The 15,654-nt window shown below is 44.6% G+C and overlaps 1 long non-coding RNA gene across 1 annotated transcript in view; it reads left to right on the plus strand.

Moving 5' to 3' along the window:
- The first annotated feature begins 1,466 nt into the window (after nucleotides 1-1,466).
- The window catches only part of LOC146180350 (uncharacterized), a 41,586-nt gene continuing 27,398 nt past the window's right edge, over nucleotides 1,467-15,654 (plus strand). The window contains exon 1 of the long non-coding RNA XR_014700839.1: nucleotides 1,467-1,563. This is a non-coding gene — a long non-coding RNA (uncharacterized LOC146180350). The remainder of the gene's footprint in view (nucleotides 1,564-15,654) is intronic.

A 15,654-nucleotide genomic window follows, 5' to 3' on the forward strand; every position in this document is an offset into this window, starting at 1 on the left:
CCGACTGTAACTCCTCGTTTGCGTACAGACGTTTTACTACTTGATTGATCACTAATACTTTGATTTGCGGCTCCATTATCTAACACATACACATGAGCACAGAGTCGCAAACTGCCACATAATGGAAAGAACTGCCTAACAAAAAGCAGCCGGCTTTAGCCAAGCAAACCTAAGTCGGGGCTGCGCGGTCTGCAGGGAGTATATTCTTGCAGCTGCTGCTGCTGCTGCTGCTGCTGATGATGATGATGATGATGCGGTCTAGTAGAAGCGTCTCTGACTCGGACGATACTATGCGGCGGCTTCCATCTATAAATACTGAAGGCAACACTTAAACTCCGGCTTTAAGGGCATGACGTGAGAGCGTAGGCTACCACTTGACATGTAAATCCCCGCGTTAACAAAGTCGCATGAACGTTCGTAAGTGGCATAGGGGCACCGTGTCTCTCTCAGAATTTAAGGTTCTTGGCCGGCTGATTCTGATGTTACCCTCCCGTATGAAAGGAGAGGCCCGAGTCGGTAGCTCCTGGCAAACGTAACGTTAAGCAAACCTATGTCAAGTCAATGCACGCCTGTCATGGCATCTGTAAGCTACCGCCTGCTATCGAAATACTCGTAATTTTGCTCTTAAAACATCGAGCCAGCGGCCCCTGCTGACAGCTGCTGCTAACTCGTATGATGCAATCGATCTCCACACAACTCAGCGAGGAGTGCGTGCTAGAGCATGTTATGTGCCAACGACTATTTGCTAGCTGCATGCTCGTCATTTTTCGATCACAACCGGGGCCATAATGAGATTAGGTTAGTCACAATTTTTCTCAAATTCGAACAAAAGCAATTTGGGTGCCCAGGAACCAAATTTAGGTGAGCACAGCTTAAACTAGGAATTTACCACTAAACTAAATATACTCGAAATAATTTAGCAATAGTTCTGGTCAATTTCCGGCGAGATAAATCATGGGGGTGCCGGAGGCCAAGCATTTGGAATGCCTTACAATATTTGAAGGCCACTATTCAGTTGGCCATAATTGAATCAGGCAGGATACCAAATTTGGTCTAATTAAAATTTCAGGAATACTGAGGGCCATGTTGAGGAGCGTAGACAGACACTTTATGCAAATAATTTCTCCGGACACATTTTCTGAAAGCTTTATTTGCACCATGATGCTAATAATACTTACTCCTTAAAATGCTTGCCGCAGAGATTAATACCCAGTAATTCTTCGTGAAGAGCATTTTGACGAGTTTGTTGCCAATGCAAATATCTTGAAATTGCACTACTAGATCCATGTATTTGCAGATCTCTCCTCCTGCAGCTTTTAGGTTGCTCTGCTGACGCTCCAAAAGGCAACGGTTTGATTTTCGACGGCATTTTAACTTCTCCATGGGAACGCTGGACAAAATTTAAAAGGAAAGTCTCAGAAGCTATGACATTTACGAGATTATGTTAATAAGGCGCTTTTCGAATATTTAGTGCTTGCTTCACGAATAAAGGTCATGTCAAAGAACGCTGCACTTCTGTTCTCCCGATGTAGGTGAAGCGGCACGGGCGCGACATCGTTAAAGGTGAACTTTTTGTCTAGGAAAAACTTTGATTGTTCGTATTCACCACTAACATAAAGAAATGAACCCCGCACATTTAGTGCGGAGTTACTTGATGTGTGTTTTACCGTTTACTTGTGTGTGAACTAAACCATGTCTGTATTCTTCCTTGATAAGTCTCGCATGTTTAGCGTGAACCTTGGCTTTTATTGAGCTTATTACATCTCAGTTGCAAGTACAGCGGTGGCTGAGTGCCATTCGATTTGAGCTGATGGCCCAAATTGTGGGTTCGATACCAGTATCAGCGGCCCGTGCACTCAGCGATGTAAGCATAATACTTCAAGGCCCACTAAGGGTAGTGCGCCTCATAGTCCGAATAAAGCTTGAGACGTTGTACGCCCCGATTTAAAATTTTACGAATCAGAGTTTGGCGAAACCCGGCTTTAAAATTTAAGTGTTTTTTACGTGGCGTTAGCGAAGCGATGACATACCATCAAAACAAGCGTCATTAAAGGAATGAAAAAAGAGGACAACATAAGAGAAAATCACTGGCTCCGAAGGCATATATACATTTCGGTGTCAGCAATGTGTTCCGCAAACAGTAGCTTTTTTTACATTGATCTTCCGTTCAGGAGCTGCGATATATCACACTATTGTTCCAGATTTATTGTTCGATCGGCTGCTTGCTTTCATTCAGGCATGTCATACAGCCATGTATCATCATCAGCCTGATCATAACTTCCATATGGTAAAGACACCTCCCATATTCCCTCAGTTAACCCGGTCGTGTCTTAGGTGCATCCACTGTATCCCTGCAAAATGTCTTAACATAATCCGTCCAACTAATCCTTGCTACTCATACCTTCCCTTAGAGTCCAGTTTGTTACTCGTAGAGACCATCGGTTATCCTTCCTTCGCAAATTATGTTAATAACTCCAGTTTGTTCCCTGACCCACTCTGCAAGGTGCCCATGTCTTAACGTAACACCTAACCTTTTCCGTTCTCTCTGCGTTGTCCTCAAATTCACCAAAAAACTTTTCGTTAGCCTCCACTTTTCAGCCCAATAGGTGAGTGCAGGTAAGATGCAACAGTTGTATACCGAGCAATACCGATAAGCTGGCAGTCATGATCTGCGAGTGCTTGCTAAATGCGTTCCACCCTAATCTGATTCTTCCAATAAATTTCATGTCGTAGTCCACCTCTGCAGATACTACCTGTCCTAAGTAAACATATTCCTCTGCAGCTCCTAGCGCTTCATTACCTATGAGTGATTGAAATCTAAGGTGGCCCTGATCCTATTAGATATTGCCTTACTAACTACCTTCATAGATAACGTACAGTAGATGGATCGTTCTGCAGTTTTTTATGTACTTATGTCCTTTCTATTATGATATAAAAAATTAGCGATCTTAGAAGATTCAGGTACTGTCGAAATCATGAGTCATTTCGTAAACAGGGTGGTCAATTTTTCAAGCACGATATCCCCTTCGTGCTTCAACAAACCTGATCCTTCTCAGCTGCTTTCCTCCTTTTCGTAGCTCCTAAAGCCTCCCTAAACTAGTCCTTCGTTGCTTGTTGCGAATGACTATGACGGGACTGCCGCCTACAGAGCGGATTTAAATGGGGATTGAAGTGTAAAGCAAGTTTGCGATTCAGTAGCAAACACAAAAATTTTAGGTGTAAAAACTTCTGTCTTGAAGGGAGTGTGTGATTGTTGTTGGACGTTATGAGAGGAGATATCGAATCTGTACGACCGTATGCAGAATGAATAAATAGCACTGCTCTGTGCAAAAATCTTTCTAATGCATCGGGGTTGTGTTTAGTAAATGAGTGCCAAATAATGCAAGCATATTGTAGTTTCGGACGGATGAGAGAGGTATATGCTAGGTGTTTGGCCTGTAGTAATGCCTCTTTAAGCTTTTTCCATTGGCACCGAGACGCCAAGTGTTCCCCACGTCTCTGCGTCCTCGCGCATAACAACACGCCTATTTTGTGCACAAGAAAGGGGACTCCAAGGACCTTAAAAATTACAGACCAATCAGCTTACTGTCTGTTACGTATAAGGTATTTACTAAGGTAATCGCTAATAGAATCTGGACAACCTTAGACTGCAATCAATCAAAGGATCAAGCAGGGTTTCGGAAACGGTACTCTACTATCGATCATATCCATACCATCAACCAGCTGATAGAAAAATGCTCGGAATATAACCAGCCCTTATACATAGCATTCATTGATTACGAAAAAGCATTTGACTCAGTTGAAACCTCGGCGGTGATGCAGGCATTGCGAAATCAGGGGGTAGACGAGCCGTACGTGAAAGTGCTGGAAGATATATATAGTGGCTGCACAGCAACCATAGTTCTGCATAAAGAAAGTAACAAAATTCCCATAAAGAAAGGTGTTAGGCAAGGAGACACAATCTCCCCAGTACTATTCACAGCTTGTTTAGAGGAAGTATTCAGAGACTTGGAATGGGAGCAGTTAGGGATAAGGGCAGATGGAGAATACCTCAGTAATCTGCGATTTGCTGATGACATTGCCTTGCTAAGCAACTCGGGGGATGAACTGCAAATAATGATTGATGACCTAAACAGAAAAAGTAGAAAGGTAGGCTTGAAAATCAATATGCAGAAGACTAAGGTAATGTTCAACAGCCTCGGGAAGGAACAGCAGTTTACATTAGGTAGCGAAATACTGGAAGTAGTAGGCGAATATGTCTATTTAGGACAGGTAGTAACCGCAGACCCGGACCACGAAAAGGAAATAACAAGGAGAATACGATTGGGATGGAGCGCATTTGGCAAGCACTCGCAGATTATGACTAGCAGCTTACCGGTATCGCTCAAGAGGAAAGTGTACAACAGTTGCATCTTGCCTGTACTCACCTATGGGGCTGAAACGTGGAGGCTAACCAAGAGAGTTCTACTTAAGTTGAGGACAACCCAGAGGGCTATGGAACGAAAAATGGTAGGGGTAACATTAAGAGATAGAAAGCGTGCAGAGTGGGTCAGAGAAATAACTCAAGTTACCGACATTCTAGTAGAAATTAAGAAGAAGAAATGGACATGGGCAGGACATGTAGTGCGAAGAGAGGATAACCGATGGTCGCTGAGGGTAACAAACTGGATTCCAAGGGAAAGAAAGCGTAGCAGGGGGCGGCAGAAAGTTAGGTGGGCGGATGAGATTAAGAAGTTCGCAGGGGTCAAGTGGATGCAGCTAGCACAGAACCGGGTTAAGTGGAGAAATATGGGAGAGGCCTTCGCCCTGCAGTGGGTATAATCAGGCTGATGATGATGATGATGATGATTTTGTGCAAAGCAGACGCCAAATGTTACGAGGCCAGGAATTCTCCAACTGTCCTTGTCTCACGAAAGGCGGAGATGTACAGGAGACACAAGCTCAGTCTTGTGATCCCAAAACCAACCAAATATAAGTGAGTTCAGAGTTCGGAATGCCGAAGAGAGCGGCATAGCTATACGGGCCACAAACAATAAATTACTGCGAAAAATAACTTTAACTAAGTAAGCTCGCCCCGCAGTGGAAGGAGCTTCGATCTGATTGCGGCTACCTGCTGTGCTGTTGTGGCTACAATGTGTTGCCACGTGCGCGGCAAAACACCGCATGCTGAGAACGTGAGACCTAATATATTAATATGGTCGACACAAGCTTGTGGATCCGGCATCGAGTCTGGGCGTTGGGCTACACGTAGCGGCTGACTCTTCGCTTCGTTAAGGCGTTCCCCAGATAGTCGGCAATACTCGGCATACCCTTGCCCAAAGCCCACTAAGCTATCTGCGCTGTGTAGTAGAAGCGTGACATCATCTGCACTAGCTATGAGCTTGGCCTGCGCCGAGCCCAGCATCGGAAGACCGCGCACAAATCTCACGCCTTCCAGGCATCGCAGCAACTGATCAGGGCCAGCGCGAAGAGTACTGGAGAGAGTGGGCTGCTATGCTGTACACCCCTGGTCGCTGAGAAGCCAGGCGTTGTCACCCCATTGAGGAGGATATAAGCGCTGGTGCGTCTATAGGCAACCTGCAGTGGAGTTTGCTGAGACATGTGGCGCCGCCTGGCGGCCGACGGGGGCTAATACTGAGGCGGCGCAGAAGCTGACGCCGTGCATTTTGCGGCCGCTATGTTCCTTTTGCGTTCGCGTTTTGTTATCCCAGTGAGTGTAATTTACTCATTTTGTGACTTCAATGGTTTCGTGCGATGTTTCAACTACTACGGATGTCAGCAAGGATAAAAATAAGCGCAGGGGCGACGAGAAAGACTTCCATATTTGGGAACACAGCGCAGAACGGGACGCAACATAAGAGAACGAAGGTACACAGGACGGAGCGCTGAACTGACAAATTCTATTTTATTTTTTTCCTGCGCTGTGTTCCCAATTATGGATTTGAACCAACTAGCCCAACAGCAAGTGTTGCTGAGAAAGACTTCCACAATCGCGAAAGAAACTTAAGCACCGCTTGCTGGGAGAACCTGAGGAGAATGATGAGAGAAGTGAATGGTGGCTGTGATAGAGTAATGTATCTGAAATTCGTTTTATTATGGATCCATTGGCGCACAGACGCCATTAAGACGATTGCCCGTTGAGCGGAGGAAACGGTATAAACTTCTGACTTGGGGATTCGCACGGTGGTTGGGGCACTCTCCTCAGTACGCGCTCCGCGCTGTAAAATCTGGCGTGTACTGGTATATGGTGTGCAAGATCGAGTGGCATTGTCCTTTTAAAGGACGTAACGTCCAGGTAAGCAACACAGTCGCGCAGCCGCAGCATCGAATTCCAGCCGCGTTTCATCGGAGGCGATATAAAGAAAAAATGCTCGTGGATCTGTGAACCGGATTTCGAATGCGGTGTCTATTCGGAACCATAGAGCCTTTGGAAGCCTTGGAAGCCACAAAGCCTTGGAATATATTTAAAACCTCCAATTGCAGATTTGAATAGGCATATGCATCTGTAAATTAGTTCCTAAGGTAATGAAAAAGTCGGAGTGGGGGAGTTTGGCGGCCCGTGATACCGTGTACGCGGAGCATGGAACTTTGTTCTATTGTTCCGCGCCAAACATTTCTTGCATCGACTGCTCAAGCTGCTCAAGAGTTTTTTCTCCCAGACGATAGACCGTTCCATCATTAGTAGCAAGAGTAAAAAAATCATAACTCTAATGACCTTATTTACGTAAGCTTTGCTGTTGAGTGCCAGCATTTCCCTCCGGACTTCCCAAGCTTGAGGTACGGAGGTACAAAATGCATGCCAGTTGCTGTTGTTGTTAAGAGCTTTAGTTTTCAAACGATGTAGGAGACCACCTGCTCCCCGCCCCCGGCACGCAGGCCTATGGGACGGAGGCCTGGGCCTCCGCGACTAAATGCCAGGTTTCGTCGATGACGCACGCTACAACCGCTTAGTGCTTGCAATCGCCACGACATCCGTAGCGGGTACCGCACCACGCCTCCTGTAACCTCCGCAGCACTGCCGAAAGGTGCACCACGAAGACAAGTGTTCGACATGGTATTAAACTCTAAAGCGAAACCGCGAGGAAGTTATTATGCTACTGTAATCAAACAGCAAGAACAAAACAAGAAGTAACGGCGATCGATCTTTTCTGAGGTTCTCTCTGCACTTTCAATGTTTGGGTATGAGGTGTGAACGCAATAGGTAAATGAAAAGCTACATTTACAACATTTTTCATTCATTTAATGATTTCTTAATTCATCATCACATATCCGACTGATGCCCTGAAACAATGAATTTCGCTACAAAAAAAAAAAAAAAATCTCCGTCTACTCACGCGAAATTCAAAGTTGTGCACGCGGATGTTCCGTCGCGAGCAGCGCGCACTTTGCGGTGACGTCGACACTGTTCACGTTCTAAACATGACCATTCTCGAACAGGCGGTGTCCTTTCGCCAGTATTGGTTTTCGGAAGTAGCTCTGAAGACATTCGATTGCCTTAAAACCGCCGAAAATTAGAGCCGAGATGCCCCACGCCATACAACGCGAACGCGACCCGACCGCGCCGGCCGCCTCAGATTACTTGGTGCCGCCGTTGGCGGCGCTGAACGCTGCAACTCCACTAGCGCCGGCTTGCCACTGCAGGTTGCCTATAGAGACGACTGAGAAGTCCGTGAAGGTGCGTGGGAGGTTGTAACACCCCCGAGGTGTCATCATGTATTGGTGCTCCAAGTGGTCGAAGGCTTTCTCCTGGTCAAGGTTAAGGTGCCTGTAGCCGCGCGAGTATCAGTGTATGCTGTAAGGTGACGAAAAAGTGTCAGAGGGGCGAAAACGGAGCGGCCAAGAACTGACGACGATTGAAATATTCTTATAAAGTGCTTTACGAGTAAGGCTGTCAGGATCTTCTGTATTCAGACGGGGGATTGGATGTAGCTCTGCTGTGCTCCCGGTCTGGGCAGCAACGTAATGCGGCCTTCACCAAAATAAATGGGCAAGAATTCTTCATTGAGTGCAGAGTTCATCAACTGCAGGATAAGATTTTGGATCTGTTGCCAATTCGCGTGGTAAAATTCGACAGGCATGCAATCTAATCCCGGAGAAACATCGCTTTTTGTGCCCCATATGGTATCGCACACTTCATCTGTGGTAGCCAGGCAAATAATCGATCCCGCGTCTTCATCAGAGAGGCGCGGGAGAACCGACGAACCGACCCGGCCTCTGTAACCTGTGAAGTGTACTCTGGTCAGATGTCGAACTGCTCTGAGGAAAATAGGTTGGAGAAAAAGTTCCAGAACACGCGCTCGATGTCGCACCCCTCGGAACTCTTCTCCCCGTCTTCCTTCAAAGCGGACGCAACGTATTTGGACCCCTGTTTCGAGGCTTTTGCATCACGTGCTAGACGCAACACCTCCGGGTCTGTGATGAACGTGTGAGAGTCGCTGAGTGCACCGCGGTTCTGGAGTGTTGGCACAAAAGGCGTGAATAGAGGTCTCGCAGCAACTGGAGGTAGGCCTAAGTTTCATGCGTTCGCGAGTTCCCTAGCTTTACTACTCCGCCTGTCACATGCCGCTCCCACTTTATTGTTAGTCAGCTGCGGTGTCTAGAGGAGATGAGCTTTCTTGAGCCACTGGGTTCGTGCCACATTGCTTCATTTACCTTTACATCATGCAGTTCTGTGTATTTAGGAGTATTACATGTTTCAAAAGGTTAGATTAGCAGAAGAAAGAGGGAAAAATATTGAATAAAAATTCAGGCCGCCAAGAGCCCTCTAGCCGTTCCCTCTAGCTTGGCCCGTTCTACCAGTTTTACCGGATCGGCGGTTGCATGGACAGCAGAGCAGCCTCCCAGCTGGAGGGCGTGGGATGCTTGATGGGAAGAACGCGGACGAGATGTGGACATTCTCATAGGTAATGGTAGAGTGTGAGTGGTGTACCGTTTCAAGTGATGCGTGGCAACGACGGAAGTGGTGGATAATCATATTGCAGTCAAGAGGATTAATGAGGATGTATACTGAAGGTTTGGGGAGGCCATCCGCTGTCGCCCGGGAGCTCAATGCTCGGGCAAACGCACGAACGCGCTCACTTCCGGGGATGTCCTCGTGCCAGGGCACCCATGTGATGGTGGTGGGATCGAGTGGGTATACGAGCGGACGAGTGGGGGAGCGTCCCTTAGGGAAGATATCGGTATGCTGTTTGGGAGTCTGTGCATATCGTGGTGTGCTGAGTGTGCAGTAGACGGATGTGATGTGAGCTAACAGAGCACAAGTTTATGGCATGATTTATCTAATGCCATCTCCATCGGTTTCCGTGACTATTAGTCTTCATATGGGCATTTTGGGAAGTACTGGCAGCAGTCGCTCGCTGGGGCGCTTATGAAGTAACCTTTAAACCTTTAAGCTTCTTGCCGTGTGTTTTCTTTCTTGTAATAGCTATTCAAAATTATTCATGCTTACAAGTTGCAAGGCTTCATGGCCGTTGTAGGTGCTTTACGATAAACATATCTTGTATGGACACTACTCACACCACAGGTTTTTGTCTTCTTCCATGTGTGCTTTGAACGGAGGCAATCAGTTCAATATTTAATTATTTGCTTCTAAACTTTCACATGTGCCGCAGAAAACGTGGTGGATTTCGCTGGGTTACGAGCCTTGGAATCCCTTTGTTTTTCTATTGAATTTTATCCTCTAAAGTGTTATGGCATGGCTTTAGACAGCTTAGAAGAAAGCAGAACCTCAGACGGGAAAACTTTCTGCAATTTGCCGCAGTTCGCACGCTGCACTGAGGTTTAACGGAATAGTCAGAACAAAACTTTTGATGCCAGTTTCTTTCTTTGAAAATGCATAAGACACTAATTTACTGTACATGAACCACCATGAAGAATTCACGTATACTAGAAAAATAATTTATTATTGGATTTAATTCCTCCTGCAGTATCGATTTCAGTTGAGAGCTGTGATGTCACAGGCGTGTTTTGGTCAATAAGTGATAAAAAATTAAAAAGTATAATCGATGCTTTTTCTTACTTCGTGATTTACCTTTTGCGCGGGTTTCCGTACGAATTGCTGTGAATTAAAATGAACAAAGGAACGAACGTACTGGAGTGTTTGTACGCCTCACATGACCTCTTTGATGTCACAACCGTTTAGCCAGCTGAAGATCAGACTTCATGGCGGAGGAAACATTTAAAAATTACCAATTTTTCGCGCAATTCACGTGGCTGTTAACGTTCACTAATTTGTTGCGTTTAGTTGCAAGACGCAATACACAGCGACAACTTGATGTCGTTGCTTTCTTAAATTGCACTTATGGAGAGGGTATTCTAGAAAATATCTTATTGTTCGTGGGGCAAGCTTTGACTTGTCTGTAGCAGATATTTTCGTCTGCATCGCTGCTGGCCTACGTGGCAGAGATCGTTCCATGTCTGCATTTTCCTGTTTCGTCTACTACCGAAATCCGCAGTGAATGCTTCAAACTTCAGAAAGGATTGGGTGAGCAGGACGGATAACAGCGCAGCTGCTGCAGTTTCGCTGTAACTAGTGGACAGGGCTGACTGCGTAGGAAGATCTTTTATTGGCACGCCTAATCTGCTAATGTTGGTTCGTGGAGTCTCCAACAGTATGCTGCTTGTGGGAAAGTAGTTTAGCATATTATTTTGCACATTGGATGTAGCCTGCCTGCCGCTATTTTTCGTGCCTACGTGTATGGTTGGCCGATGTGTCATGCCTGTCGCCGATAACAGTCCGGTGTCGAGACTCATTAAGCGATATCTAATGTGAGGAAATAGCTCATATCATGAGGGGCTCGTTAAATAGCGGTGATAGAGATTATTCTAGAGTACTACCGCTCACCCCTGCGTGCCGCGTACTTCCGCACAAACGTGCACAGAACGTTTGGGCAGGCCTCTCGGCCAGGAACGATCTTGGGCATACGAGAGACCTTAGTGCTTTCACGATGGCTAGGACAGCGCCGCATTATGGTTAGGGAAATTTGTCAAAGCTATGTGCAGAAGTCAGATGAATCGATTTTGTCGCCTTCTAAGCAGACGACAGACCCACGTCATGCTCACCGCCCTCATGACGTGTACTTAAAGCGTTGAATTCCAGTTATTAGTACACTCTGCGCCAAAAGGGATGGGCAGGCTTTGAAACTTGGCACCACAGCATGAGCTGCTCTGTTACTCGTGACAGTGATGGATGCCCGACGCAATGACGCGTTACTTCAGCTCCGATTGAGTGCATCTTCCGGTGTCGAGAAGTCTCGAAACGCACCCTCGCTGCGGCTGCCTCCGTAAAGCAGATAGTAAGTCCGGTTGATAGCTGTGGTGACGAAAGCGCTGCACTTCAGAACCTTCGTTATCAAATGTGTTGAGTCGTTCGTGACTTTCTCACGCAGCTCTGCGTCACGATCATGCGCGATGTCCTATCGCACTAGCTGCCGGTGCTGCACTTCGTGTGTTCTTCGACGATGCATGCCGTGCTGCGCCCCTCCGCCTTCCTTTTTTAAACGATGGCTTATACAATTCGTTCGGTCGAGAAGCCGTCGGCGTCGGTATAGTAGTAGTAGTCGCATTAGTAGTAATTGTCGGCATCGCTTGTCGGAAATAATACAGGGCTGCGTCAAAAAAAGAAATCGTTGTGGTAACTCTGAATAACCATAGTTGAAGAGCAATAGCAACGGCAGGAGCTTCTTGTCCCTGCAGCATTATTCCCTTATCACGCCCTATCAGTGTAGGGTGTTACATGATTGGGGATACTTAAGCTCATCCTTTAAGAGCATGACGCGAGAGCGTAAGCGACGAGACCACATATAAATGAGACGGATTCAATGCTGCTGAACCGAATGTGGAGCGAAAGCATTGGCTGCGAGTGACCGAGTGTTCTTCATGTTCTTCTAGTTCTTCTTCTTCTTCTTCTTCTTCTTCTTCTTCTTCTTCTCCTTCTTCTTCTTCTTCTTCTTCTTCTTCTTCTTCTTCTTCTTCTTCTTCTTCTTCTTCTTCTTCTTCTTCTTCTTCTTCTTCTTCTTTTTCGTCTTCTTCTTCTTCTTCTTCTTCTTCTTCTTATTCCTCTTCTTCTTCTTCTTCTTCTTCTCCTGTTCTCCTGCTTCTTCTGCTTCCTCCTCTTCTTCTTCTGATTCTTCTTCTTCTTCTTCTCCTTCCTCTCGGCTGTTCAAGGCCAAACGTAGCCCTTCCTGGAACGACGCGACGGGCCGAAACCTGGCGCAGTATCGCAACAAAACTCGCATCATTGTGATTTGTAGTTCTAATAATTAATCAGTGATTGATGTGTGGTTACTGATGACGATTAATAAAATATTTGTAACTGAGTGATTAATTGATGAAATAAAGAAGTGAAACAGATTTAAAAAGAACAGGAAAAAAAGGAGCTTAGTTGGGTCAAAATGAGAATACAATTGCTTGAAAATGCTCATTAACAAAATATTGCCCGTAATTGATCAATTTATTACTTGCAAGAAATGAAAAATTGGAAAAAGGGGGTTGAAAGGTGTCAAGTCCTCAGAATAAAAGCGCAATACTTAATAATGCAAATTAGGAAAATTTAGACTGTGTGAATGATCGCAATATTTATTTAAGAATGAAAAAAGTGGAAAAGAAGGTTCAAAGGTGTAAAAACACTCAGAAATAAAAGCAAATTCTTCATCGTCCCAATCTATAAAATTTAGTGTGCAACTCATTAATTAATTATGAAGATAATAGAAGTAAAAAGTGGTAAATGGGAATTCAAAATTGTCAAAAAGCTCAGAATGGAAATGCAATGATCGATGATGCTGTAAAGAAGGTTCAGTGTATGTAACGGGTCAGTAAAACGTGATTCAATTGTGTTAAGTGCACAAAACGAGAACGAAAAGCTTTATGATGGTAATTAAGAAAACTTGGAGTGTATAATTGATGAAATGTTTAATTTTAAAAATGATATGAAAATAAAAAAGGGGTTCCGAATGTTTCAAAATGATCAGAAGAAAAAGACAATGCTTCATGAAGCTCATTAAGAAAAAGTAGGTATGTAATTGATCAATTGATAATTGAAATAAATAGAAAGGAAAATGTTAACAAGGAGGTTTGAAGGTATTCAAATGCTCAGAATAAACAAACAATGTTTATAATAAGTAACAAAATTTGGTAGTGTAATTGATAAATTGAATTAAATAAAAAAAAGATGGAAAATGAAAAAAGGGGTTCAAATGTCGTTATAAAGCTCAGAATGAAAAGGCGGTGCTCGACTGATTGATTTGTTTTTTATTTCACATTCCCCCATTGCTCGCGCAGAGAGCATTCGAGAGCGGGGGGCGGTACAGATTTTTACTCGAATAACAATGCAAAAAGGTTATTTAGCGTAACATCTTAAATATTTCATGTGAGAAATATACTCTGCAACATCATTATATATCATTACCAGGAGTAAGGAAAGTGGAGATTTAATAATGCTTAAAAGTTGTCCAGGGGGCAATAAACTTAGCACAATAAAAAAAGACAAGGTTATGCAGGGTATTGTAGAAAAGATTCCGAACGAAAATCCTAACAACAGCTGTACTATCAATTACTTACAAAAATTGGTAAGAACATTGTTCAAAGAGATTTATCAACAGGAAAGCGCACAGAAGAAATCGGCGCCATAAATGTGTAGCCCCATAAAAGTGAAGATAAAAAAAAAAGAATTTCTAACCTGCAGCGAAGTGCTCTCTTAACAGCTTTTTGAATTCTTTGGTAATATTAGTAGTAATCAAAGCGGCTCACAGCTGGTTCCACTCCGATGACGTCCTGGGGATAAAAGATGCCAAGCAAGGAATACTGCGGCAAAAGGGGACGCCGACTTTGTAAAGATGATGAATGTGGGCTGAGATGCACATGGCTGCAATCAACACGGCTTTTCAAGTGGATTGTTCGTATGACTAATTCTGAAGAAAAACCTGAGTCGTGACAATTTTCTACGCACGTGAAGAGAGGTTAATGAAAATGCATCCTTCATGAGCGTTATCTTTTCTGTTCGAATATAGTTCCAACAAATAAAGGTGGCTTCGCGATTTTGTATCGCTTGAATAGTTGCTATTAGAAATTTAGTTCAGGGGACGCCATATTGATACAGCGTATTCATGTTTACTACTCACTAATTAGTTATATAACATTAGTTTAACGGAAGAAGAAGGTATAGAAAAGTCTCGCTTTAAGTATTACAGAATGCGATTAGTTTTGGCAATAATGTGGCTGACATGATCTTTAACAGTTAGTGCGTAAATGAACAACTTTGTCACTGAAATAAGATGCAATTGAAAACGGTGAATTATTTGTGATTCTAATAAACTATATTTAGGTGTTATAAAAAATCAAATCAATAATTAAAGTTATTTTAAGGAATGAAAATGCTTTAAAAGCTGTCAACATGCTCAGATCGAAAGACCGATGTTTCCTGATGCTAAAAATGGGGGGATGAAAAATAAAGTTTAAAGAAAACCAAGTACGAAGTAAAACTTTAACAATTCAAAACCTGAAATATCATTGTCCGTGTGCGTGAAATGCTCTGACGGCATACCATTACTGCAGAACATAAGTGTCCCCCGAAGTTTTTACTTTCTTCCATACTCATTTTCTATGAGTTTCCAACATTGCCTTGGGTTTGTCCCTAGAATGGTGCAGGTGCAGGAATTTCTCCTCATCTCACTCTCCCCCTACCGGAACGAGCGTAGTGGCAGCCGAACACGTGTATAGTGTTACGACCGTGCATCCGCATTTGCGCGCTCTATTGTTCGCCTGTGGGCATGAATAAGTGCTGTGGAAATGTGGTGATGGTCCAATGGCTCTAAGTGAGCCTGTTTCCAGGAATCCTGTTTTGTAAGCCTGTTTTGCTTTGTGGACAACCTGCAAATGCCAAATTGACCCTGTCAAGAGAACGTCTGGAAAAACACAAAGAAACGTCCCCCTGCGGGAAATAGCAGGAAGTGCTTTCTTTCTTTTGTTCACCCTTCCAGTCGAGAAGGGCTATCCTCCAGTGATGAATGCCTCCTATCCAAGGGAGACGACAGAGTGACATGTCCGCTGACGTGCAGGACAAGAAAGGAGCATGACGCATACGGCCATTAAGTAATTTCCCAGGAATGCAGGAAAGATTTGCAATTGTCGAAAAGGGACAATGCTGGGAGCCCTATGCGGCGCGCACGTGTACTTGGGTTTCTGAGAAGTAAATCCACTTGCCGGAACCAGCTGCCTATCGATTCTTGGCTGAAGAATAGAAATGTACCTCCTCGCCGTTCCCAAGCTTTTCCCGCCAACAAGTGACCAGGCTCAACGAAACAGTGCCGGGCCAGTCAGTGCTTCAGACCATCAGTGCAGTGATGTGTTCGATTGGATGCCGATATCTGAGGGGCGTGCCCTGGATTTGGTTGGTCAGCATCTTCAGAGAGGGGCTGGACATAGGGGGTTTTAAGGACGCTGCAGAGCACGAAATGGCTCTGGGCCCTGGGTAAACGGCTCATCCAGTCGCTTCTCGCTATGAACTCTTAACGTTTGCCATTTTGCTGATGTACCCTTCTTTTTCGTGTAAATAATCTTGTAAATAAGTTTCTCAAAGTGCCATTAAACCTGCTTGTATATATTTTACCAACTTCGAAGATTCAATCCTCCATCAACCCCGAGTCTCTGCACGCTACC

This window comes from Amblyomma maculatum, chromosome 9 (genome assembly GCF_055883805.1).
Source record: "Amblyomma maculatum isolate TAMU_Amacu chromosome 9, ASM5588380v1, whole genome shotgun sequence".
In the NCBI taxonomy this organism is placed as follows: domain Eukaryota; kingdom Metazoa; phylum Arthropoda; class Arachnida; order Ixodida; family Ixodidae; genus Amblyomma; species Amblyomma maculatum.